The sequence below is a fragment of the Sceloporus occidentalis genome, unplaced genomic scaffold (genome assembly GCF_023333645.1).
Source record: "Sceloporus occidentalis isolate IW3139 unplaced genomic scaffold, rSceOcc1.0.p SCAF_4, whole genome shotgun sequence".
Lineage (NCBI taxonomy): Eukaryota > Metazoa > Chordata > Lepidosauria > Squamata > Phrynosomatidae > Sceloporus > Sceloporus occidentalis.
Genome location: NW_028316984.1, coordinates 168,671,811 through 168,699,434, shown reverse-complemented (window position 1 = coordinate 168,699,434; position 27,624 = coordinate 168,671,811). Strand labels below are relative to the sequence as shown.

Below are 27,624 nucleotides of genomic sequence, written 5' to 3'. Positions count from 1 at the left end.
TCCACTCGGCCACCTCCCTGGCTCAGTTTAGGAGGGAGTTAAAGACCCTCCTATTTCGAACTGCATTCCCCAAATGAAGTCCTAGATGGCCTCCCTCTCTTGCTGATGGCAATTTGGAGAGCTGACCGGGGGTTTTATGATAGTTTTTAAAATGTTTTACTGTATGTATTATTTGTATTATGTTGTTCACCGCCCTGATCAATGGAAGGGCGGTATATAAATAAAAGTTTTATTATTATTATTATTTAAGTCACTATTGAAATATATATAAGTATCTATGCAAATACATTTGTGTGCTACATTCTGAAATTCAAGGCATATTTTCACCAGTGCACCTCTGCCCCTAGTTATAAATGGCCTACCCATAGAAGTCCACTCGGACCCTCTGTTAAGTGCCAAGTTAAAATGTCTTTGTTCTTCCAGGCAGATCTTGGAAGTTACTTTTTTGACATGCTGGCCAGGGGATTCTGGAAATTGCAGTAACCTTTCCAAGCTCTACTTACAGGCCATTAACTTTTTTGTATTTTTTTTTATCCCTTTGCTATTTTGGCCGTTTTATATGAATATTATGTTGGCATTCATATCTCTTTATAAGCCACTAGCCTTGCATTGATTTCCATATTTGCACTTGCTGATATGTACTGATTTTAAACATTGATTTAATGGATTACTGTTTGTTTGGTTTTTAAATGTTTCCTTCAAATTAAATAATTATGGAATTTATTTAACCAATGTTTCATATACACGAATACTGTATATACTCAACTATAAGTTGACCTCATGTAAAGTCAAGGGCAGGTTTTGGGTCCAAAATTATGGATTTTGATATTACTTGTGGATAAACTGAGAATAAAATTTAGGGGTACGTAACAAACGATGCAATGGATGAAGAAAAGGAAAACAGTGCCAGAAAACCTACAAAAATCCACCAGGCATAACTGTTTGTGCTCACATTAAAGGCTTTGTGGTATTTGTTCTGGAATGTTTCCAGAACAGATGACACTCTTGCCTTTCACCAGGGTATGGTTCCTTTTTTAAAATAAGAATTAAAGTACAGTACACTACTTGCATTGACCCATGGATAAGTTGACCCAGGTTTTGGGAGTCAAATTTTATGACTAAAATATCTAGATTTATACATGGATATATACAGTAATTAATATAAATATATTTTTTTAAATTTGTTGATAATTTAGTTAAACTAATAAAAATTACAAGATTGTAAGCCTGTCTTGGATCTCATAGCTATTGAACAGGATACCAGCCTAAATTTGTAAATAAAGATAATTTTTATGACATTCTCCAAAGCATCATTTAAAATTCTGGCAAGATATTTCAGTTGAACCTATGGCCAAAAAGAGATGAGGTGAAATTAAATATACTCCTAAAACCGTTTTTTTTTTTTATCCTACAATATAAATTGTAGTGATTCTTGATTATAATTTCTCTCTCTCTCTCTCTCTTAGTGCTATAGAAGGGAACCCCATTCTGACTATGAATTAAGGTGGGTCTTTTGGGGGGATGGGTCATGTATTCCCCCCCCCCCCCGATTTTGTTCTTTGTTTCTATTTGTATATATTTTTAAAAGGTTAAAACAAGATACAGCTAAATACCTGACAATAAAAAGTTAAAGAACAATTAAATTACTTTCCTGTTAAAAGACCAGTAATGGAAAGCATTACAAAATCATATAAAAACTAATAATAATTATGGGCCAAAACACACTGCAGAAATGATCCAGTTTGAGACCACTTTAACTGGTCTGGTTGAATCCTAGGGAATTCTGGGAACTGAGGTTTTGTGAGACATTTAGCCTTTTCTGTCAGAGAGCCACAATAAACTACAATTCTCAGGATTCTTTAGCACTGACCCAGGTCAGTTAAATCAATCTCAAACTTGATTATTTCTGCAGTGTGCTTTGGACTAAAGATAAAAGTGCAGAACATAAAAAACAAGAAGTTAGTCAATAAATGCCTGTTAGCGAAGGGAAGGCAGAGAGGGAAACAAGCCAGCATCTCATGGGAAAGAATTCAACAGCTTAGGTGCATCCACCAAAAAGGTCCTCTCCAATTGTTCCTGTGACAATGATAGTACTGACAAAAGAATCCTTCCTTGAAGATCTTAAAAGCTAGGCAGGCTCATATAGGGAGATGCAGTCTTTCAGATGGACTATAGGACTTTGTAGGCCATAAACAGCATTTAAATGGTTTCCATAAGTGAACCAGTAGTCAGTAAAGATCCTTCAACAAGAGTGTTATAGGCTTCTTGTAACTAACCTCAGACTGTCAGCAGTCTGGCTGTAGCATTTTGCATTAGTTTAATTTTCCAGTTTCTAAAGGCATTTTACATAGAATGTCTTACAGTAATCCAGACAGGATACAGTCAAGGCATGTGTCACAGTAGCCCAATCAAGTATGTCCAGGAATGCACCCAGTTAGTGTACTAACTAATTGTGCAAACATACTCCTGGACACAGCTGAAATCTGGGCATCCAAGCTCAGAGCTCAGTTGATTCATCCTGGAGAGAAGTGACCAGTGGGGTCCTACAGGGCTCTGTCCTGGGCCCAGTGCTATTCAACATCTTTATCAATGACTTGGAGAACAAAATTGGGGGCATACTTATCAAATTTGCAGATGACATCAAACTAGGGGGAGTAGCTAATACCCCAGAGGACAGGATCAAAATTCAAGATGACCTGAATAGACTAGAAAGCTGGGCCAAAGCTAACAAAATGAAATTCAACACAGAGAAATGTAAGGTGCTGCACTTAGGGAGGAAAAATGAAATGCACAGATATAAGATGGGCGACACCTGGCTGAATGAAACTACATGTGAAAAGGATCTGGGAGTCCAAGTTGAACATGAGTCAACAGTGCGACACAGCAGCTAAAAAGGGCAATGCAATTTTAGGCTGCATCAATAAAAAGCGGCTGCCCGACTCCCCGGGCCGGCCGCTTTGCTGAAGGGAACCGGGGTGGCTCCCTGGCCCCAACTTCCGGGTTGGGGCCTGCCCTCCGCCCCGATTGGTGGCTCGGGCTGGAAGGACCCGCCCCTTCCTCCCGAGCCACTCTAGTAAGGGCGGAGGAAGTCTCCATGGTGGGGCTCCAGTCCTCCAGGGCGGCCCATTGGTTGGGGCCGCTTTGGAGAAGGAGCCTCATTATGGGGTGATGGGCGGGGCCTTGGCCTATATATTGGCCACGAGGCCGGGCCCCGCAGCCATTTGCCGCTCGGCTCTCCCACCCACCCTCCGCTTGGGTTTCTTGTCACAACTTGGGGCGGCAGCATAGGCCAGGATCTGGTTGGTTTGGTTACCAGGGCTATGGAGCACTGGTTTGGGAGTCAATTGAGACCCGGGGGCAATCTGTGCAAGGGTTGTGGCCATTGCGGGGGCCACAACATGGATATGCCACCCGGTGACTAGGGGCTTTGTGATCTAGAGAACGCCTGGTGTGATGGCGGCCAGTTTGCGTTACTTAGCCCCTAGGTCATCCCAACGCCTGGCAGTCACCAGGCATGCTGCTTATCGATTAACCGAGGGGTTAGTCGATGCTTCAGATCCTGACCTTATGCTTTGTGCCAACCCTTCCGTTTTGGTTTGCTGTTGCTAATAAAGTTGTGGCCTTTCTTCCAATATGGTGTTATGTGGTTTTTAGCGCCGGCCTCCCAGGCAAAAGTATAGTGTCTAGATCAAGGGAAGTAATAGTGCCACTATATTCTGCTCTGGTCAGGCCTCACCTGGAATATTGTGTCCAGTTCTGGGCACTACAATTTAAAAAAGATGCGGAGAAACTGGAGCATGTCCAAAGGAGAGCGACTAAAATAGTGAAAGGTCTGGAAGCCATGCCCTACGAGTTATGACTTAGGAAGCTGGGGATGTTTAGCCTGGAGAAGAGAAGGTTAAGAGGTGATATGATAGCCCTGTTTAAATATTTGAAGGGATGTCATACTGAGGAGGGAGCAAGCTTGTTTTCTGCTGCTCCACAGACTAGGACCCGGAACAATGGATGCAAGTTACAGCAAAAGTGATTCCACCTCAACATTAGGAAGAATGTCCTTACAGTAAGGGCTGTCCAACAGTGGAACACACTCCCTCGGAGTGCAGTGGAATCTCCCTCCTTGGAGGTCTTTAAACAGAGGCTGGATGGCCATCTGTCGGGGATGCTTTGATTTGGATTTGCTGCATGGCAGGGGGTTGGACTGGATGGCCCTTGCAGTTTCTTCCAGCTCTATTATTCTATGATTCTATGATGTGCATAGCTAAACTATGAACCTGAGATTTCAGAGGGAGTGCAGTCCCATCCATCACAGGGTCAATCCCTGTTCTGCCTTTTACTTAACCAGGAGCACCTTTGTTTTGTCTGGAGTAAGCTTAGATTACTTTACTTTTTCCCAGTCTTTTACTAATAGCAGACACTAGTTTAGTAGACTGGAATTAGAAAGAAAGAAAGAAAGAAAGAAAGAAAGAAAGAAAGAAAGAAAGAAAGATAGATTTGGGTGTCACAAGCATAGTAGCAACACTGAATCCCATGCCAGATAACTTCTTCCAGTGATTTCATGTATATGTTGAACAGCATGAGGGACAAAACCCTGAAATATCCCATAGGCCAAGAGCCAGGGTATTAAACAAGACTCATCTAGTACCACCTTTTGAGCTCACTCCTCCAAGAAGATGATATTCGCCCATCTGAGAGATGTGGCCCAGAAAGATACCATGGTTAATGGTATCAAAAGCTACTGAGAGATCCAGCAGAAGCAATAGGGGTACACTCTCACTGTCCCATTCCCATCCAGCAAGGTGACCAATGATGTGTGTAGCTGCTAGCTACTATAATTAAGGAGCATTGACACGCATGGCAATAGGAAATAAACTAAACTTTTATCATAGGAAGTCCATTAGAGACAGGAAAGCTCTCTAGGGTGCTAGACTAAGCTAAACTAGAACAGTATACAAAGAGATCTAGCAGCACCTTTGAGATTATGGACGTTATCACACAAGACAGGCCCCGTTCTTGCCATAATTACACTTGTTAAATAGAACAGAATTATGTATCTGTTTGTGAGCAGCCATTATCACATATCTGGACAGACACACAACTAGTGCTGCTTCTGACATCATGCTGTCTTCTGGATTCTCCTTGAACCCTGCCTCCCTGCCCTATGCTCTACCCAGCATTCCTTTCATTTTTTTTTAAAATAACTTTTTAGGTAGTGGCATGCCCATGAAATTGGAACTACAGAAAGTTCCTTTACACCTAGATCACCATCATCCTGAAAACACTAATAGATCTAAAGTATGTCCTGCTGCATGGGTGGAACCACATACTACTTGGGACATACCTACAGAAGGCATGATGTCCAGAGCTGTTCCCAAAAGTGTGGTCTCAGCATAGATGCTGAAGTCCCCCAGCACAATAAACCATGCTAGGAGGACATTAAGATCATCACAAAATTCAGCCAGAAAGGACATTGCTCAACAGTGGAGAGTGTGGTACACCAACAGAATCCCTATTCTGTTGTGGCCACCCACTTTCAAATACATACAGTCAAATCCAGCAAACTCTGAGATGTGTCACTTGATGAAATATGGAATCACATCATAGCATCTCTGTTTCCCTGCCCCTCGGGCCTTGCTTGCTGCTGCACAGATAATCAAAGTAGAAAGAATTGGGAGAGGTTTCCTCACACTCCTGGATTCATCCAGCCATATCTCTGTAATACAAGCCAGGTAGGCTGTTCATCTAGCATGAAGTCCTGGCTCAGTGGTGTTTTTCCATTTATCGATCTAGCATAGATCAGCAACACTCTCAGCCCAGGTGCACTGTTGCCAAGACTAACCAGATTATTTGGTGGACAATATAGAGGCAACAACAACCTGTGGCTTTGCCCTCTCCCCCAGTGAAAATACTGTCTCCCCATTCCATATATTCCTCATTATGTGTATATGCATTATGTGTGAATTGCATATTTATTTATTTTTATTTAAAACATTTTTACTCCACTTTTCAGTGAAAAGGATTTCCACAATGGCATATAGACAAATTAAAAATAAGGCAGCCCCTGCACCTGATCCCATCTGATTTTGGAAGCTAAGCAGGGTAAGCCTTGGTTAGTACTTGGATGGGAGACTGCCAGGGAATACCAGGTGCTGTAGGCTATATTTCAGATGAAAGCAATGATGAACCACCTTGCCAATGATAAACCCTATTTCTTGCCCAAAAAATTCTTTGAAATTCATGGGATTGCCATAAGTAAATAGGCATTGAAGGCACATAAAAAAACAACAAATACACCTCATGGCACCAAGACCCCCTTTTATACTGTGTTTTGTCAGTATGCATAAGTGCTTCCATGTACAAGTAATCTGGCCAAGAAAATAAGAGATGCAAGTGATTGGGGGAAAAGATCTGACCCCAAGTTACATTTCTAAAAGTTATATACACTGGCAAAATACTTTGGACAACAGCAAGTAACCCAACCCTTGGTGTTTCTATGCAAACACCACCAGAATGCCAACTCCCAGTAAAAATAACTTGATTGAACTTCAAGAGTTTCTACTAGGTTTGAGCCAAAGCTGATATGCATAACATCATATCATTTTCATCTTTTCACTTCCAGGTTAAGATGTTTCTTTACTCCTGAGCATTTAATAGGATGTGATTGGGCAATCTTTTTGACACAATCCTAGTTGATAGTACTGTGATCTCTTATTCTTGAAGAGGTGAGGTATTTGTAACATACAATTTTCTAGAGTTTTTGCTTTTAAATTTTACATACTTTGATTGTTTTTAAGAGTCTTTTCCAGAAAAAGGTGTCTAAGCAATTGTTACTGCTACTATTATTACTCAGATCCACATGATCAATGCATAGGACATTTATCATCTAATATTAATGTAGTCAACGCTGGGGTTGCATACAGTGACTAGCATTTGTTTATCCCATTTAAGATATCTGTGGAGCCTATACTTATATGGTGTGGATGAATGGAATGAATTGTGGCTTGTTTGACATGCTGGTAGGGAATGCAAACCAGTGTCCTTTGAACAGCTGCTGTTAATTTTTCTGTGCTAATGTAAATTGAAAACCTTTCTGTTCAGATGTCCAGGTCACAGGCACATACCCTTCAATGAATGTCACCCAACCATTAACTATCCTCAGCTAGTCATTTCAGCTGCCTACCATTTATACGGCATGTTCAGTTTTCCAAAATGAAATACAGCCTTTATTGCATTAATTCCCAGAGAAATCCCATGAGGCAAGTTGTTGTTTGTTCCATTTTATAGGTGGGGAATTGAAGCTGACCTGCCAAACATCACACAGTGAGGGATAAAGTATTACATTACATAAAAATCTGCGTAAGAAAGCTTGAAAATTTTAAAGAAAAGAAGAACATATCTAATCATCTCTGAGGGTGGTGGTAGCATATTTCAAGCAGAACAACATCTGGGGCAAAAAGGTCTATACACCCTTCTCTCTTGTCTTTCCTTAATTCAAAGGTATAGCCTCACAAAGCTGGCTTTAACTAAAAATTTGTCTGAAAATTTCACTTTTTAAAACACTCATTGGTACATAGCATGTATTTTGTATTGACTACAAGGTAGATGAGGAATTGAAGGAAGGAATGTAACATCGTGTGAGAGCATTTATTCTTTTTGCAGAAGGCCCCAAACTGAACCCTTGGTGTTTCCACTTGAAAGTTGCATGTAGCAGTTACTAAGGTCCCATACAGACTGCCAAAACAAAGCTGCTTTGGGTCACTTTGGAGGTATGCTGTTTAAATGATGCAAGCGTCCTAAGAGTCCAGAAGCCGCACCAAAGCCACAATCCAGTCCTAAGGACTAGAGCGCAGCTTTGGTGCAGCTTCTGGACTCTTAGGATGCATGCATCATTTAAACAGCATACCTCCAAAGTGACCTGAAGCAGCTTTATTTTGGCAGTCTGTATGGGGCCTTATAAGATACTAACTATAAAATGTATTTAAGTACAGTGCACTTTGTTTTGAGAGAACTGTGTGGGTGCCAGTTGCTGCTCTACTCACAGATGCAAAATGTCTAGTGTCTACTTTATTTACACTCTGTCTTTCCCTCTAAACTGGATTCCAACCAGCTTGTCCTGACCCTCCTAACCTAATCTTCTTCCTTCTGATATAGAGGAGCATACACTAAGATGTAACTACCGGCTCAGTTATCTTCTGCACATTGAATAGAAAGAAGGGGCTATCTTGTCTTTCACAGAAGGCAGCGGCATTTCTTCAGCAGGATATGATAACTCAAACTATGCAATTGTTAGCATACAGTGTTAAAAGCCAGAGAGAAATACTTGTGCAATACAATAAGACAAACATTATTTTTTGGGGGGATCTAATCAGAAATGTCTTCATTCCAAGCAGATGGTGTAGGTCAAAATGTTTTCAGTGTTTATTTCTGTTTCTAATCACTTTTGCCAGGAGAGCTTTTTAATATTCCTTTTTTCTCAATGGGAAAAGAAATGGTGTTGAAAGGTGTTGCAGCTAGCTTAAACTCTCTCACTACACCATCTTGGATCAAAGTTGTATTGACTTTTCTCAAAAAACAAAACACAAAAATTCATTTCATCCAGAACTTAGCTATCTTCTGCACTCATTTTTATCAGACTGGATAAAATCAGCATGTGAGGCACCAAACAAACACGTGGTTCTTTTAATAATGGAAAACTCCAAATGTTTAGTGCTTATTGTCTACACTCTGTAACTGAGAAACATCAGGGTATGGTCAAGATAGTAAAAGTTATTAATGAAGAAGCACAGACAAGTTAGGAGCAGGTGCCACAGTTTAATTTTGCCTGAGCCTACAGGGAAGAGCAAGATTCTTCCCCTTCCTCTCCTCTCCCCTCTGTTCAGTCAACTGAGGGCCAACTACTTTTGCACTTTGAACTAAGTTTATAGCAAATAAAGTAAGCTGAAAACATCATAAGCAGAGAGAAAATTTGGAACATTTTAAAAGCAGTTGAAAAGTGGGGTGACAGAGGATTCATCAGGACAGTCTCTGCTAAACTGGGACAGTTAAAGGGTGTGATATTTATTTTAGTGATGTTCCTCCTTTTCCTCAAGACTGGGACTCATGCCGAATTACCAAAAGATGAAAGATTATAGTGTTAAAACACAATTAAACAAATTACTGTAATAAAGTGCAATTATAATAAAAGCAATTAAAAGCACAGCAACAAAAAAGTGTGGCAGAACCCATCCATTAAAATCCCTTTCCTGACTAGCCAGTCGGTTTCCAACAGCCCATCTGAATAAAAATGAATAAAATGCCTATCGATGCAAGATCAACAGGAAGAAGGCCAGCCTAGCCTCTCTTGAAAATGAGTTCCATAGCTTAAGAGCATCCACCAAGATAGCTGAGAGTTAATGAATTCATACCCTGCCCTGCATTTAAAAAGAAAATGGTGTAGAGTGAGATATATAAGGAACTGAGATAGTTTCAGGTACCTGGGTCTCTCTCAAGGGCTATTCAGGAGACTTTCAACAAGGAATTGCCATAGCTTTTGACATTCACAGGATGTTATTACACCACACTTTAAAAACAGGTGTGCACTGAGTTGCCTCTATTCATTTGTCTATTAATAAGTACAAGAGATACCTTTTATCTATTATACATTTTTATACCAATTAACCTGAGTGGCTAGATTGGCAGGTAGATTATTTGCTTATGAAAAATAATAGTGAGTGTGAGTCATATTGTGGAAGGTGTTTACTTCAATGATGAACTGAAATTACCCTTCCTGGAAAATATGTCTTCAGTATTACCAGTATCTGATGTCTTCCAAAGTTCTGCAGAGACACTAGCAGCAATGTTCATATAACTGCCAAGCAAATCATACTGTTTCTCTACTGACACACACACACACACACACACACACACCAATTTTAAAAAGCAAAAGGGTTTAATCTAATTGATGCCCCCCACAGGTTTCTTTTTAAAATTTGGTCCAAAATGGTAATGGAAAAACTGTCCACATACGATTAAAAATATTTTATTTTATTGTACATTTCTAGAACTGTGGATTATAAGCATGACTTTTTTATGCATTGAACTGGTGGAATACTCAATTCTGTCACCAGTGGAAAACAGTTCTCTAGAATATTCTTATTTTAAGAGAAATCCCAACACATTGCCCATACATTTTACATAAAGAAACTTCAATATCTAATTCAGTATCTTAGGCCCAATGAATTACATATTCATTAACCTTTTCTCTTTCGCATTCATACTGTAAAAATGGTCAGAATGGTTATTATCCATATTTCTAATTCATTCAAATTCTGTAGCTTTCATTAGCTCTGATGCATTTATCCTTGAACTAGATTTTAAATATTCTCTGTATAGGGAGTTATTGTCACTGTATGCAAGCTATGGTGGAGGGTATGAAAGATATTTTTTTAAGTGGCACATTGGGAGCTAAGAGGTTTCTGTCATTGCTATGCCTTTCCCAATGAACAGTGGGACTTTGTCTTCATCAATTGATTCTGAATCCTCTGAGAAGTGAGAAAAAATATGTGCTAGAAGGAGTATAGCCAAGTTGGAGGCTTCTAGTCCCTAAAGATTAATTGTGTTTGCCAAGCCTACATGCGGACTGGGAAATTTTAGGAGTTATACTCCAGAAAAAGTAACTTTACCAAGCTTGGGCCCTACAGACATCTAGGCCTTCTGCCACAGGCTGCACTTTTCCCAGCAACCTTTTATTGCCATTGGCAATGTACAAATAAAGTTTAAAGGGTTGTGACTCCCACAATAACCATTAGGACCATTTTGAAAATAAAATTACCTGCAAAATAAGGCAAAATTAGAAAGGCCATTAAATAAAGTTTCCAGTTTTGAAAATCTTAAAGAAGTTTATTGACAGGCCTTCTTGCATGACTGCATCATCACTATGGAATTTCCCTTAAATTTGCCTTTCACAAAAGAAGAGGCTACAGTGATCATAACTGAAGGAGGGCTGGAGAAGCAAAGAATTTCAGAGTCAGGTTGCATCAACCTGTCCAAGGCAAACAATTCCACAATGGAAAGAATTAGATTCTTCTCTAGTGGATTTTATTGTGATTGTGTGTGCTTGCCTATGGAATCATTTTCTATATGAACAACAAGACAGAGGGGAAAAAATGAGGAAACAGATAACCCTGCCTTATCTGGTATTCATATCACATTAATAAAAGCACATTTCTATATGTTTGAACACCAAAATAGAAATACTAAGAAAGGGGGAAGCTGGTAAAATAAAATAAAATAAAATAAAATAAAATAAACATCTCTTGATGCATTTTTTGGAGGGGGGCTTTCCAGTAGTCTCTAGAAGGCTTAAAATGTTCTTTACTTATGAAAGCCGTATCTGACCTGTTTTTCCCCCTTTCACTTGTGCATATTTTAGGTTTTTTTGTGGGTTTTTAGGGCTATGTGATTGTGTACTGGCAGGGATGTAGCCAAAGGGGGGGGGGGGCGGGGGGTCCAGACCCCCCTTCCATTAGATACAATGAATGGTGTGTACCGCCGTGCCGCCACACTCAAGCCCCATTATAATGGTGGCACTTAGTCTGGACCCCCCCCCCTTCCCAAAATCCTGGCTATGTCCCTGGCATCACAGAGTACCAAGTATATTTTATTTTATTTATGCATCATCTCTCACTCCGCCAGAGCTCCTGAGGCAATGAACAATGGATTTTAGCCCCAGTAGAACTGTGAATGCTGAACGGGATGTACTACCAGCTTGCTAGACCAGAATCTGTAAAGCAGACATTGTTAAATTCCAATAGAACTCAAGTAATCAACAAACCAAGTTCATAATCTATACAGTCAAAACTAAACATGGACAAACAGAATGGTTTCCAATTGACAGGGGATCAGGCTAGGCTGCATTTTATCACCTGAGTTCTTTCATTTATATGCAGAATATATCATAACAAAAGCTGTATTATATTCAGCAGAAGAAGGTGTAAAATTTGGAGGAAAAATATCAACAGTTTAGACATATGACATCATACTGCTAATAGAAAATAGCAATATCTGTATAACTTTAAAGTGGATGATGAAGACATTAAAATAGTCAAAAACTTGTACATTCTCTCAATCAAAAATCAAAATGGAAACTGTAGTCAAGAAAAAGACTAGGATATGTATGGAAGTGCAGATATGAAGGAACTAAGGAAGATCCTCAAGTGTATAGATTGCAAAATCATGCAATAATATTTCTGATTTCTATGTATGTTATAAAAGCTGAATATTGAAGAAAATTGATTAGGGAGAAAATCAGCTAATTTGAAGTATGGTGCTGGAGGAAAGTTCTACACTTACCATGGACTGCCAAAATATCCACTAAATGAGTCCTAGAACAAATCAAACCTGAACTCTCCGTAGAAACCAAAAGGCCCAAAATCCTGCTAACATATTTTGGACATATTGTGAGACAACATAATTTACTAGGAAAAACAATAATGCTTGGTAAAGCTGGAGGCAGAGGGAAAGAGGAAGACCACACTATAGGTGGATAGAATCGATCAAGGAAGCTACAGCTCTGAGTCTGAAGGACCTGAGCAAGACCATTGTTGACAAGGTGTCTTGGAAGTTTCTCATTCTAGTGGCCATAAGTCAAAGCTGATGTGTCAGTAGGTAATAACATGCCTCAGTTAATGAAGCAGATATGTCCCGAGGCATTATTTCTTTGACAGAAATTTTATTCCCAGCAGACAATGGATCACTAAATAGACACAAACCTTCTCACATATTCCTCCCACCCTGAGGCCTGGTCATTCACCAACAGGTCAAAACAGATTCACATGTAAATCACTTTCCCCTCCCCCAACCAAGGATCACACAGTACATACCCCATTCACTTCCATGCCACCATTCTCTGAAGATGCCAGCCACAAATGCAGGTGAAACATCAAGAATAAACTCTTCCAGATGCTGTGATTGTGCCGTGTTCTTCTTTTGAAGGCCTAATTGGCACCAACAGTGGTTTCAATAAATGCTAAGTTAAAACATGGCTCTATATTAAAGTTTTTGGTACCTAGAAATCATGATTTGACAAGTGCCTTTTGAATTACCGTGCTTTAACTGCCATGTGTGCATCCTATGGAAATCCAGAACTTGCAGTTCGGGAAGGCACTGGAACTCTCAGACAGAGAATTCCAAATACTTCATGAAATTGCAAATCACAGGATTCTATAGGATGGAACTATGTGTCCAGGAAAGCGGACAGCTGATAAGAGTGTGTCAGGCAAAGGTAAATAAAAGCAAGGCTTTACAGCAGCAAAGAAACAGTTCCAAAAGCACAATACCAGTCCAGTGTCTGATAGAGCAAAACCAAAAGCCAGTCCAGGGTCCAGGGTTTCAGAGGGCAGTTCCACAAGTCCAGTCCAGGGTCAAGAGTGCCAGAGAGTAGGTCCAGTCCAAGGTCAAGAGGTCTAGGTCTATTCAAGGTCTAGGAAGCAAGGAGTCTGGCAACAAAGTCCGAGGGAGTCAGAGAGAGCAACTTTCACCAAAGGAATGCATATAGACTCTGGCAAAGAGGCTTGGCGTCTGTCAGGTGTTTATATCAGGCCAGCTCCTTATCGCAGCTTCTGGGTGATTAATGAGTGTTTCTCAGCTTTAAATGATATACAAAAAGAAGAAATTCCAGATTCTTGGAAACACACGTTTATCACACTGATCCATAAAGAAGGAAGAGATAGTTAGGAAGCTAAAAATTACAGACCTATTTCTTTGATAAACGTGGATTATAAGATATTCGCAACAATTATGGCTGAACGACTAAAAAAGATTCTAGTACACATTATCCATGAAGACCAGAATGGCTTTCTGCCAAACCGCCAAATAAAGAACAATATTAGAACAGCGATTAATATAATAGAACATTATGAACATCATATCGAAAAAAAATTGGCAATAGTCATGGTGGACGCAGAGAAGGCATTCGACAGAGTTAATAGGTTCTTTCTTTTGAAAACTATAGAAAAGATGAACATGGAAGATAGATTTCTATCTTGGATAAAGGCTATCTATAGAGAACAAAAGGCACAACTTATAGTGAACCAAGAAAGATCAGAATCAATATGTATAGAGAAAGGCACCAGGCAGGGGTGTCCGTTATCACCGCTCCTATTTCTACTAATTTTAGAAATCCTGAATAACAGGATAAGGCTAAATCCAAATATAAAAGTTGTCAAAATAAAAGATCATCAGTGGAATTTAAACGCTTTTGCCGATGATTTAATCTGTTATGTAGAAGATCCACAAAGAAGCCTGGATCATTTAATCTCTGAGATAACAGATTTTGGTAAACATTCAGGTTTTATGATAAATCAAGAAAAAAACATCGGTCATTTTGAAGAATATGAATGTATCAGAAGAAAGAGAAATACATTTGAAAACAGGATTCAAAATAGAAAGTAAAGTGAAATATTTAGGAGTGGTAATAACCAAAAGGAATATCGACTTATTTACAAATAATTACGAAAAGCTATGGAAAGAAGTTAAACATGATTTAGGGAGATGGTCTAGCTTATGGTTATCATTAATGGGAAGAGCCTCTGTTATCAAGATGAATATTTTGCCTAGAATCTTGTTTCTATTCCAAAATCTACCTATAATCTCCAGAAAAAAATACTTAGAAAAATGGCAAAAAGAACTATCAAAATTTATATGGCAAAGCAAAAGGGCTAGGATCAAATGGAAGATACTAACAGATGAGAAAAGAAGGGGGGGATGGGCCCTGCCAAACCTTAAACTCTATTTTCAGGTATCTTGTCTGTTATGGTTAGACGAATGGGTAAAACTAGATAATGATTGTTTACTATGTTTGGAAGGTGATAATATGCGATATGGATACCACAGCTATATGTGGTATGGAAAAGCTAAAGTTGATAGTAACTTTGAACATCACTTTATAAGACGCTCCCTATTTAAGGTATGGATAAAAATTAAAAAGCAATTTTATAAAGAAATCCCTGGATGGACATCAGCACAGGAGGCATTTCTATACAGAACTAGAAAAGAGAAAGAGCCCTGGTTGAAATACAAAGATTTACTAATTATGGAGGATAAGAAAGAATATAGAATGAAATCTATAGAACAACTACAAAAAGAAAAGGTAAATATAAACTGGTTTGTATATAACCAGCTTTACGCACGATTTAAACAAGACAAGAAGGAACAAGGAATAACTAAAACATCTAATGAGCTGGATGAAATTTTCTTTGACAAGAAGGGACATCATTTAGCAAAAGTTTATAAAACACTTAAAGAAAGGGATTTAGAATCAGAGACAATAAAACACACAATGATATTATGGGCTAGAGATATAGGAAGAACTATAGACCTCGAGTCCTGGGAAAAATCTTGGACTATTACAAATAAATTCTCATTATGTCAAAATCTAAAAGAAAATTATTTGAAGATGTTCTATCGGTGGTATATGACACCGTGCAAAATAAACAAATTATATAACACAGGAACAAAAAAGTGCTGGAAATGTGACACTCAGGAAGGGAACTTTTACCATTGCTGGTGGGAATGTAATAAAGCAAAGGAATATTGGAAATCAATACAAGAAATAATGAGTGATATATTACAGATAATCATTCCCTTAACCCCTGAATTGTTTCTGCTTAATATGATAGATAAAAAATCTAAGATAAATATCCATAATAAAAAATATGATAAAATCATAATATACTTGGTCACCTCCGCAAGAATCTTATATGCCAAATATTGGAAAAAAGCACAAAAACCATCTATAGAGGAATGGCTATTGAAAGTGAGAGAGAATATGGACATGGATATACTTATGTCATTGATGAAAAATGAATCCTCAAAAGATACAATAAGGGATTGGGATTGTGTAAAGGAATTTTATAAGAAGCAAGGATGGACCTTTAATGTAATGTAATTTGCTAAGTTGTTAAAAACATGACTGTCTTAGAAAAGATGATAGTAATCTTAAAAGTCACGCTTTCATTTTTCTTTCCCTTTGTAATAACAATGTATTTAAAGCAAATAGAATATCTGGCAGGAAAACATGTTTATAATTAGTACCGTAAATTTAACACAAATACACAGAACTTTTAATTACTGGTAAATTATGTAGCCGGGGACTAGAGTTATAAATGATTATGACAAGGATGAAAGAATGAAAACTGGAAGTAGACGAATAGAGAATGTTCAATATATCTTGAAGAACCTCTTTTTTGGTTTTATGTTTTATGTTAGATGTGGTTAGTGATTAGGATTTATTTGTAGTAGGATGTGATGATGGATGTTGTATTTGTTGTGTTATGTTATTATGACTGTGTATGTTTGTCTTTTTCAATAAAAAAGGGAAAAAATAAAAAAAATAAAGTGCTATCGTTGTGTAGTGTGAAAGCAACCAGGGCTGCTTCAGTTCAGATAGTTTTAACTTGTTTTAAGTCATTTTATACTGTTTTAACCTTTTAAAATCATTTTAAACGTTTATATGTCTGTATTGTTTATTTTTTCTGTTGAGTAGAATATAACTGTTTTAATAACTAAAATAATTTTTTCAGTTATGTAACCAATGGAGTTACATAATCATCTCAAAAGCTATTCCCCTGACTGGAACTACTGGTTAAGAGGCTATTTATTGTTTCTCCATTCAGATGTTCAGGCTGCATTTCAATGAAGACATATTGGGGAAAGAGGGCAGGTTCTGCCCCGCTCATAGTCATTACCTCTCCTATGTGAGCTCAACCTTTGGAAAGGGGTTGACTAACAATATTTTCAAAGATGAATTTCCCTTAACATTCAAGGAAGTTAAGGCTACATATCTTTACTGTCATCAGAAGATCTGATCTTAAATATTTTCTTAATTTAAGCCTGGGAATCATCTCCATGGTGGCAACAGAGTTAAAAGCTAGCCTTAATCTGAAAGTTTATACATTTTCCTTTAAAATATATGCTTTATCTCCCTGTCTACTTTAAAGTTAGCCTTTAACATTCCTTACCTTGGTTTTTTTTTTTTTTTAAAAAGCTCAGTGTGATAGACAAGCACAGTCTCCACTAAATTAAATGAGTTTTTAAAAGCTTCAAGACCTCTTTATTTGGCATGGCTTATTTGATGTTGGTACACCAGCACAAAGTGGTACAGTGCTACATAATTATTAGTATCACTGTTATTATTAAGTTTATTGCTTTTTTTAAAAAATGCCCTCCATAAAATTTAAATGAGACTGAAAATTTAGATGTTCAGTGCCTAAACAATGCAAAATGATCATTCTGGCTTTTTAAAACAAACCACTCCAAAAGAGTAATGGCAGTGCTGATGATATTTTATTACTTATTGGGCGCCACAAGTGAGTTCACTGCTAAGCAAACACTGTCGCCACCACTGAGATAATTCTCAGGCTTAAATTTAGACATGTGGTTAAGTTGCTTGCTGAATTGGGGCTATTTGTGTTGATGTTACTGAACAGATCCAATTTTGTGGAAGATCGGCACCAATTTTAACTTCTTTTTTGGTATGTAAATAGAGTCCATTTAGGACTGTATAGTAAAAAAAAGTATAACCTTTGATGTTTTATTTTGGAAAAAAAAAGCAGTTCTTGAATCATAATCAGGAACTAAATTGTTGGGTTTCAAGGCACCTTTCAGCCTCAAAATTATTGAAAGGCTAGACATTTTAAGGCAAACTTCATGAAGAGGATAAGTGGGGCACACAGAAAGGAACTCTGTCCAGATAGGAAAACATCTGCTTTAAACTCACATTATACTCTGTTTTGCTTATTAAAAGATGAATGTCAAGTGGCTATGGTTACAGGTCACATAGGAATAGAGTACCACTAGCAGAATACCCAAGTATTTCTTGTGGGTTCTCCCCATTATAATTAAAGATACACTACCCCAGACTGGCTGTAGCTAGTGCTTTGATTTCCTAAATGAAGACACTGTTTATTCTTATTATTGCCTTAGAATGGGGACAGGCAGTCTTTTACTTTTGGCTCATCATTTGACGACGTCCACCAGATTTCAGAAGACCTTAGCAATGTTTGCAGTGTCTGGGCTCTGGGAAAGAATGGCTTGCTGCCTGGACAACCCACATTAATATACTGCTATCATTAAAATGATGTACCTGGAGTGATATAATTACTAAAATCATCACCATTTCAGCCTGTTTACCACAACAGGTTAGTGATACTTGACAGTCTTAGAGTTGCTTCTGAACTTGTTTTTTGCAATTAAAGCGATGGCACCTGTCCCCGCTGCCCGACAAGAATATTTGCAAACCTGCTGCCTGTTCTGGATATTTGTGAATGCATGCTTTCTTCTTCAAGCATGCAAAATCCATATGTGTCTGTGACTTCCTAAAATAGTGGGAGCCATTTTAAAATTTTATTATTTATTGAAAAGGGTTTTTTAAAAATCTTTTTTGTTTTACAATAAGAGCCTCTATTTTCTCAGTTATAGATGGCCTCAGGGGACATTTAAGAGTAAAGCACTCACAGTTTCCTTCCATTGCTTCCCAACCTCATCTCTGGTCATGGGCATAGTCTAAGCTGTGTATCTATAAAATTGTCCTCTATATGATTTAGGATTGTATCAAATCTTGTATGTTCACCAACGGAAGGTACGCTGCTGGTAGAATGGATTCACACTGCCATAGCTCACTGTTAATTTGGCTGCTGATGTATCCCCAGAAGATAAGTTAATACAGTCAGGTCTCCTTATCCATGGATTTTTTTCTCCATGGATTCAAGCATTGAAAGTATAAATTCCAAATAGCAAACCATTATTTTCCATTTTATATAAGGAACATCATTTTACCATGCCATTGTATTGAATGGGACTTGAGCATCCATGGATTTTGTTACCCACAGAGGGATCCTGGAACCAAACCCCAAGGGCCCATTGTATATGCACATATATAATTACTATCATTTAAGCTGAAATACAATACAAGTCATCATAGTGCAGGTGGGTGTGAGAAGGTGACTTGTGTTTTCCAGGTGTTGTTGATGGGAATCTTACAAAGGCCCCTGGTGTCCCTTCTAATAGGTTTTTTAAATTCCATCCCCCACCCCACCCTTTTACTTTGGAGTGAAGCAGATGGGACAAAAGGAGTGGCCAGAGGCCACTCCTGCCCTGGCCACTGTGGGACTGCAGCAACCAGATGGCACGGTCCTGAGGGAGGCTGCTACTGCGGTTCCGAACAGGCCACCAAAAGAAACCACTCCTTTTGCAGCCAGATTTGGGCCATGTTAGGTGGCCCCAGCACAGCCTCCGCATGGCTTCTATGTGATCTGGGGGTGTGTGTCATATGCATGCTCTGCCCCCTGGATCGGCCTGACGGTGGCCCTTTTGGCCTCTCTGTTTGAGGTCTTTGTCTCTCTTTGTTCAAAGGAACTAGTGAATAAATACAGTGCCGTGACTCCACTTAGATGTTATTATTCCAGCTGTGGAATCCTGAGACCTGCAACTTATGGATGGATATTTAGACTTCTCAGCCAGAAAGCTCATGTACCTCACCAAATTCCAAACACCAGGAATCCATGGGTTGTTTCCATGGCAGTTAAAGTGAAATCATACTGTTATAAATGTGTAGTATGAAAGGGCTCAGGTCACAATTTACCAGCTCTTTCTCCATCTGGAACTAACCCTATTCCCAACTGGCATATCCAGACCAAGAAGAGAGGGAAACACAGAGTCTAAAAAGAAGCACTGCACATAATCTATGTTTTCCTTGAGAGAGAGAAAGTGTAGGTGTCTTCCACCATTTTATTAGAGGTTATAGGCTAAAATTCTCATTTGGATTATTTTAATTAAAACAGAACCCTTTTCCTTCCTTGTTTGGACATAACTTACCTGGGCAAAGAGTTTACAGGTATGTGTGAATATTTTAATTTCTCCCCAAATCAGCAAAGTAAGAAGGACAGAGGTAGTAACTATGTATCCTCCCTCCCCGCCTTCCATGATCTCCTGTGGATTTGGTTTGTGGGGTGGGTGGGAAGAGAAATGCTCCAGTTGGAGAGTTGAAAAATTGAAGGTGGAATCAAAAACATACACATGCTTATTTATTTCTCTCCAGCTTTCACTGGACACAACTGGATGCTGGACTTGTGACAGGACACCATTTAACCTTCTTAAAAGCAGCAACCTCAGCATGCCTACACACAGTAGTTGCTAGCTTACAAGTCTCTTTAAGCATTTAGGCATGACATACATCTATGTCATTTCCTGTTGTTCTTAACCACTCCATCTCTCTTCCTTCATCAGTTAGTCTAAGCCTGTTCTCTATTTGGTATAATTCCCCCCTCCTTCCTGCTTGAAGAATATATGACATGTTACATAGTGTGCTTTCCGTATCCACGGATTCTGCACCCAGGTATCCCACCATCCACGTCTTGAAAATATATTTTTTTTAAAAATTAAAATTAAATCCAAAATGCAAACCTTGATGTTACCATTTTATTTTGCCATTTACGCAATGGGACTTGAGCACCCACAGATTTTGGTAGCCACAAGGGTATGTCTGTGACCTGGAACCACCCCCAGTAGATACCAAGGACCCATTCTATAATGATCTGTATTTGTAAATAAAACTACTTTATATCATTTTATAAGATTAAGGTAGGTTATTGATTTCACGTTCTTCCTAGCACGTGAGTGAAAGTTCACTTTTATGACTTTGGATATTGTCCTGTTAGAATTGTAGTTTCTGCATAATACTGATCTGTCTATTCTTGAAATGTACTTTTGAAAAACAAAACAAAAAGGTGCTGGTAGGGTAGGGGACCACAAAACAATGATGATAGTGTAAAGACATGGGTAGTTGCAAACAAAAAGGATCAGGTTTTTTTGCTCCTCTGTCTACACAGAATTCTAAAAAACAAAAACAAAGATCTTACACATATTTTGAAATGTATCTTCCCTCTCCTTTTCATGCAAACCATTCATGAACTGTGAGATCTAAGACTTTTTTCACATAGAGATCCACATCAAAGGATTTGGTTTCCAGTTGTGAAATATGATATCTTTAGTTCTGAGGCGTCCTGAGGAACCAGGCTGCCTTGGCCACATTTTTAAAAAGTGTGTGTCTTATAACAACCTGGAGAGATGGAACAGAATGGAATTTGTTTCAGATTTGCATCATTACTTCTTTCTTGAAAGATGATATGACAACACAGTTTCCAAAAAGAAAGGGGAGATTAGCATGTGGTGCTCTGTGTCTCCAGCACTTAGTAGTTTGTGGAATGCCTAATTCAAATAAGTTTTTGGTAGTACATTGTATTCTATGGAGTCTTTCCTCTTGCCCTTGGATGAGCCTCAGAGATCAGAGATGGAGGTCTTTATAGCTGCCAAAGCAACTTTCCATTCTTATGGATTTAATTTTGATTTAAACTCTTTTTTCCATGTAGACCAAATACACTCTAGATCTGGCTGCAGTCTTTTTTGTTGAACTTATGAAATGGTGCAAAGCTCTGTAGCATTGTAACATATCCGGGGGATTTTTTTATATTCAGTGCGACTGAGCCAAATTGGGAGAATATTCTGTGATTGTTCTCTGTCATACCCTTCAACATTTCATAGATGAAAACTGGGACACATGTGGCCAAACAATATCAGAGTTTGGTCAAGATATCAAAAGTTATTAATGAACAAAAACAGACAAAACAGGAGAGCTGTTAGCAGTTTGATTTTGTAAGTCTCCAGGAAAGGGCAGGATTTTACCCCTCTTATGTCCTCCATGCTTAGTTAACTTAGTGCAAATTATGTTTGCACTCTGAGCTTAATTTGCAGCAATTGTCAATGACAAAGTAGGAGGAATAGAGAAAAGCTAAGACATTTTAAAAGCAGCTGAAAAAGTTGATTGGCAGAGGATGGTAGTTTTAATAACTGGGACAGATGAAAAAAATATGCCTGCTAGACAGCATTTTCAATTTAGAAGTTTGTTGTAAAATAGATGTCTTGCTATAGCATATTCTGGCATAACATTTCCTTCTGTGCCTGTCTTGTGGTCCGGGTAAAGGGTACTAATCTTTGATCCCAAACTTGTCCCCTTTTTGTAGTGTTGGCACAGCTACCCATTTTGGTCAGCAGTTTTGTCTTGCTTCTAGTGCTTGGCTTGGCTGTTATGAAGGTGTCATGCTGAACTGGAGAAGATGAAACCACCAGTTTTACAGGTAATCACAAACTGGATAATGCAATATGTGGTTTTGCTACAGCCCACACACTATATTTTAAATGCACAATTTATTTTTTGCCAACCATTGTTTTGGGACAGATGTAGGTCTTTTGCAGTTTGCAGAATTATATGGTAGAAAAACACTTGTGGCATCCCCTGCCCCCAGAAAACACTGTCTCCAGCAGGAACCACTTTTTTTTTACACAGAATATGTACACTTCTCTGTGGAATAATTTATCCACAACTTTGAAGGATGTGTGAATATTGGTAGAATAGTGTGGAGAAATATTTGTTTCTCTCACAGGGAAAACATTACAGTACATCCTTACATGTGAGAATGAAATAATCAAGATTTACAACCAATTTGGCAAATTCAATGGCAACAGTGGTGACTTCCCAGATTTCCCAGAGTAGCACCCTCCTCACTGCAACAGCCAGCTGAAAGGAGAAAGAGAGGAATGAAGCTTAAGGAAATGCCATGGAAAAATCAGGTTTTCACACCATCACCATAATTTATTGGCAGATTTCTGTTGGTGGTATTACCAGTCATGGCAGCAATAACTCGGGACAAGGATAGTGGCAAAAATTGCTCAGAGGGCATTTCTATCAGGTGGTGTGTTGTCTTTCCCAAACCTGGGATTATGTTTATTTTGAGGATATTTCATTTCCCCAAAGGCTTGCTGTTATTTATTTGCCTAGTTATTTGAATGCCAAAGTATTTGATGTACCCGAGTTGTCACTTTTTAGGTAAGCTAGAGAAATATAGTAATTTCTCAGATTCATTGACTGCAGTTTCTACAGTATCAGTCTGGTTTGGCATTAGCTGATGTTAGTAAAATCTTCATTTGAATGACACCCTGTATGTTTCAGAGCAGAACTACGATGCAGAGAGCATCACTCTCCTTTAAAACAAAGCACACAATTCCTTATTTCAATCTGCCGTGTTTTAGTATGAAAGCACACTCCCCCAGTGCTGCTGCCACACAACCAAAAAATATCAGACCCAGCCATGTGATGCTGTAGCAAAGAAGTAATAATGTTGCAGCCTGCATTAATAGAACCATAGTTTCCAAGACAAGGGAAGCAATAGTCCCACTACATTTTGCGCTAGTTAGGCTTCGTCTGCAGTACTGCATTCAGTTCTGGGCACCTCATTTTAGGAAGGATATAGACAAGCTGGAACAGGTTCAAGGAAGGGCAAAAAGGATAAGAGATATGGAGAATAAAGCAGAGGAAAAGTTGAGGGAGCTGGCATGTGCAACTTGAAAAGAGGACGGGGGAACGGTAATGCTATCGCCCTCTTTAGATATCTATAGAGCTGTCATAGAAGAATGGTGGTGCAAGTTTTTCTCTGCTGCTCCACAGGGTAGGACCAGGTCTAATGGTTTTAAATTACAGGAAGATAAGATTTGGACTGAAGGAACATCTTGACAATAAGAGCTGTTTGACAATGGAACCAACCTGAGAGTAGGCTGTGGTGGGTCTCTTTCTGTGGACATCTTCAAAAAGATGCTAGACAGCTACCTCCTGTTAATGTTCTAGCTGGATTTCCTGCATTGAGTGGGGAGTTGGACTCAAAGGCCTACATGATTCTCTTTGACGTGAAGTTCAACAACATGTGAAGAACTACATGATTCCTACTCTGGTATATAGTCTCTAAAGATTATGTGCTCCTGGAGTTGAAAAGGCCATAGTATATGTGTGTGTAAGTGGGATCAGATAAGGAGCTTATTAAGAGCCAATAAAAGGAAACAGCATTGTTGCCTGATGAATATAATCCAGCTACCCAGAACAGCGACTTTATTGGTTGGCTTAATTTGTTAACAATTAACAGTTAAAGTGCAGTGTTTATATGAACCCAAATAATAAAATGATGCACATAATCATCCATCCACCATCAGCCCCCACAATGCCTGTCCAAAACTAAAGAATCCCTAGAGGGTTTTGCGGAAAACCCTTCCCCAATCCAATGATAAAAGCTACTAATAGAAATTTTTGGAGTTTATTGGTTACAAGCAAAAGAAACTATTTCCTAAAGAAACTAAACAGATATCAGAATAAAATGGGGAAATAGAATGGACTGTATTGCTTCAGACTGCAACCTGGACAAAAGAGCAAAGCTATAAGCCCACACTTTATCATTTCTGCTGGCTCTTTATTTGATGAGAGTTTACTTTTAAAGTAGGCTGAAGGTGTGATTATATATAGTTCATTATGGTTTCTTAGAGTTCTAGCACTTTCTTCTGCTGTATGTAATAGAATAGTTTATGGAGTTAGAAGTTTCAGTTCTTGGCCTCCTTCTGAAGGTATGACAATATCAGGTACTGTAGTCTGCCTCCAAGGTAGTAGCTTTCATTACCAGAAGGAAATATTAATTATTCTGCTAAAGGGCAAATCGTTTCCTCTGAGGAAATGTCTGTAAAATGAGAGGAGAGGGTTAAAACAAATACATTACAGTGGGACCTTGCCATCTGTGGGCTTGCCACCCACGGATTTGAGCATCTGCAGATGGCAAGCCCCATGGTCCCAAATGGTGGTGCACACCATTAGGGACAATGGGACTTCAGTTTCCACATTTTTCGTATCCACATGAGGAAGAGATAAAAAGATCTGACTGTATTTAGTGCTCACTGACAACAAGTGCAAATAAATGTTTGTGTCATGGCTGATTGTGATTATTGATAGGACATGCCAACCAATAATGATTTTTTTCGTGCCTCAGGGTTAAGTAATCTCTCTCTCTCTCTCTCTCTCTCTCTCTCTCTCTCTCTGTGTGTGTGTGTGTGTGTGTGTGTGTGTGTACACTCTTAGGTCTGTAACTTTGACCACTTTTCTTCTAAAACCACCTTGTTTCTGTTCCTCCAATGACAGAATACAGGACTGTAAGATGGGGTGGGATGGGGTGGGGTGATTTTTTCTTTTTCTGAGCAACATACGCCATTTGGTGTAAACATGAGATGTGAATATCCATCCATATATGGATAGGAAAGGGATGTGGACTGTAATTGTGTTTCCCACTGTCACATCTACTCTGTCTCTTGCAGACAACCACTCCTATTCTGAGGCACATCTAAGTCCATTTTGGCTCAGATGCCCTGAAAACTCTGCATAGCTATAAATTTCATCCCATATAGAAAGCCAGTGTGGTATAGTGGTTTGAGAACTGCAGTATGACTGTGGAGACCAGGGTTTCAAACATCTGCTTAGTCATGGAAACCCCCTGGGTGACTTTGGGCAAGTGACATTCTCTCAGGCTTAGAGGAAATCAAGAACAAGCCCCCTCTGAACAAATGATAGATTCCCCTCAGGGTTGCAATAACTTGAAAATGGCTTGAAAGCATACAACAACATAGATTTACATTTTTCACAGCAACCCGGTTTTCTACATGTTAGAACACTAGATTGAAGATGTTTGGATCAAGAGATCTCACTAGCTAGTAGATAACTGACAAAGGATGCTGAATGTGTGCCCCACTATGATGGACATTATATACTTCGTTACAAACTCAGAACTACTAAATGTGACATCCGAATTCAGCAGATATACCTCAGTTTGCTACTAGATGCATGTCTCAAATGAAGATGCTGGAGGATTCCACATCACTTCAGCCATCCCTTTTACCGCCAGAACCACACACCATGGCCCCGATGTGGCCTTTCAAGGGCATGAAAATGAGATGCAAAAATTGAGTCCTTTTTTGCACCCTGGAAACGGCACCATAGCTGCAGCATCGTGGTTTAATGGCGCTCCTTCGGCACTGCATTATGTGGTCACAGTGCTGGAAGAGCTATGGCACTGCATGCTGTGCAGTGTGGTGCATGGAATCACGCCACCCTGGGGGTGGAGCTGGGGTTTGCATTGTATAGACACTACATCCCAAGTCTGCCCCCCAGCTGGCCTTTCAGGCCGGTCTGTACAGGGCCTTAATGAAGCCTGTGAGAACTAGGGAGGAATGGTATGACTAGGGAATAAAAAATCTAGTTCTCTTCAAGCATTTAGACGAAACAGTAACAGAATGTTCAAGCCATAGGTGTTGCCGGATGAGTTTTTAAGCACCTCTTTCAACATATGCAATAGCTTTTGCTACCTTCTTGATTTTATCTGAAAACCTTTTTCCCACTGACATCAATAATTATAAAGGATCCTTTCTGGTCTTCTTCTTCTTCTTCTTTTCTTTACGGAAGTTGCTTTTTTATATTGGGTTGGGCAGGTTGGATAATTTTTGTTCCAAAATCAGGTCTGACTCACACAGGTGTGTTTTATAGCCAGGTTTTTTCATTTGACTATTTGCTGAGAGAAATTTGATTCCTTTGCACACAAAGGTTCCTCAGTCAGAGAAATGTAGGGATCTTTGCAGCCTCTCATCAGGCTCTCACATATACAGGTTAGTTACCTGGCTTTCTTTGGATGGAGAGAATGTAGCAATTGTGGAAGTAGCTTGGTTGACAGTTTTATAAAGTCTGCTGAAGAGGAATAGCAAGGGTAGCTCTAAAATGCACGCTATGCTCATATACTGCTTCTCTCATTCCAAATTGAGGTGGTTTATCTGTAAAAGTGGCTAGGATTCTCTAGGAAGAAAATGCTACTAGAAAAAAACAACAACATTTCAATCTTCTAGTTTCTCCCTGTTCATTCTATATGAACATATCTGCTGTTTTATTTCTGAGTTATTATTTTTAAATAAGATAATCTCGGTTTTAGACTCCTGACAATAATTTTAGACCCAGAGATTTTTTTTAACATCCTCTGTCCAGTATAATTGTTGTGAAGGGCCAGAAGTCTTAGGGGTGAAGCAGATGACCAATAAAGAGTGGCTTCCACAATTGGGCTGGGACCATAGCAACAGCATGCCCTGCTCTCAAAGTGGACCACTTCTGCAGGTCCTGAGCAACGCTGGCCAGGAATCACTTTTACCAGATTGTAAACTGCTTAGAGGGGGCTGAGTTCACTGATAAACAATATAGAAATGTACATGCTATTGCTATTGCTATTTTAATCAATTCCTTTTTAATCTGGTCCTTTGGACTAGAGCTCAGCCTCAATGTGGCTTCCAGCCACTTTGGAGGTGTGCATCATGTAAATGCCATGCCTGCAAAACAGTCAGAAACCACTTTATTTAGCACTTGTGTTTTGGACCCATGGCTAGGGTCTTGTCATTATAATCCAGGTATCTTTCCCTTCTCACCTGGTGATTTATCAGAAAGAGAGGTGGATCTGTTGCTCTTTCTCTGCTGTGTTTCAATGCCACCTGCATTGCATTTGGCCAGTGTTACATCTACCAGTTTAATGGGAGTCAGGTTATACAAAGATACAAAGAGCCCCTGGGGTTCTATCAGATCCTGTAAAGATGCTAATTTTAGGCTGGTTGCCTTTAGTGTACTAGCCTGTATCTTCTTCCTCTTTTGACTACAAACTGGATGGCCAGTTTCCCCATGATGAAATTCTGGCTCAAAAG

General features: G+C 39.1%; 1 protein-coding gene across 1 annotated transcript in view; it reads left to right on the top strand.

Moving 5' to 3' along the window:
- Positions 1 to 27,624, top strand: part of LOC149315006 (type II iodothyronine deiodinase-like) — a 97,966-nt gene that overhangs the window by 34,182 nt on the left and 36,160 nt on the right. The window contains exon 2 of the mRNA XM_089522326.1: positions 22,053 to 22,166. The gene's annotated coding sequence lies outside the window, so the exon portion shown is untranslated. The remainder of the gene's footprint in view (positions 1 to 22,052; positions 22,167 to 27,624) is intronic.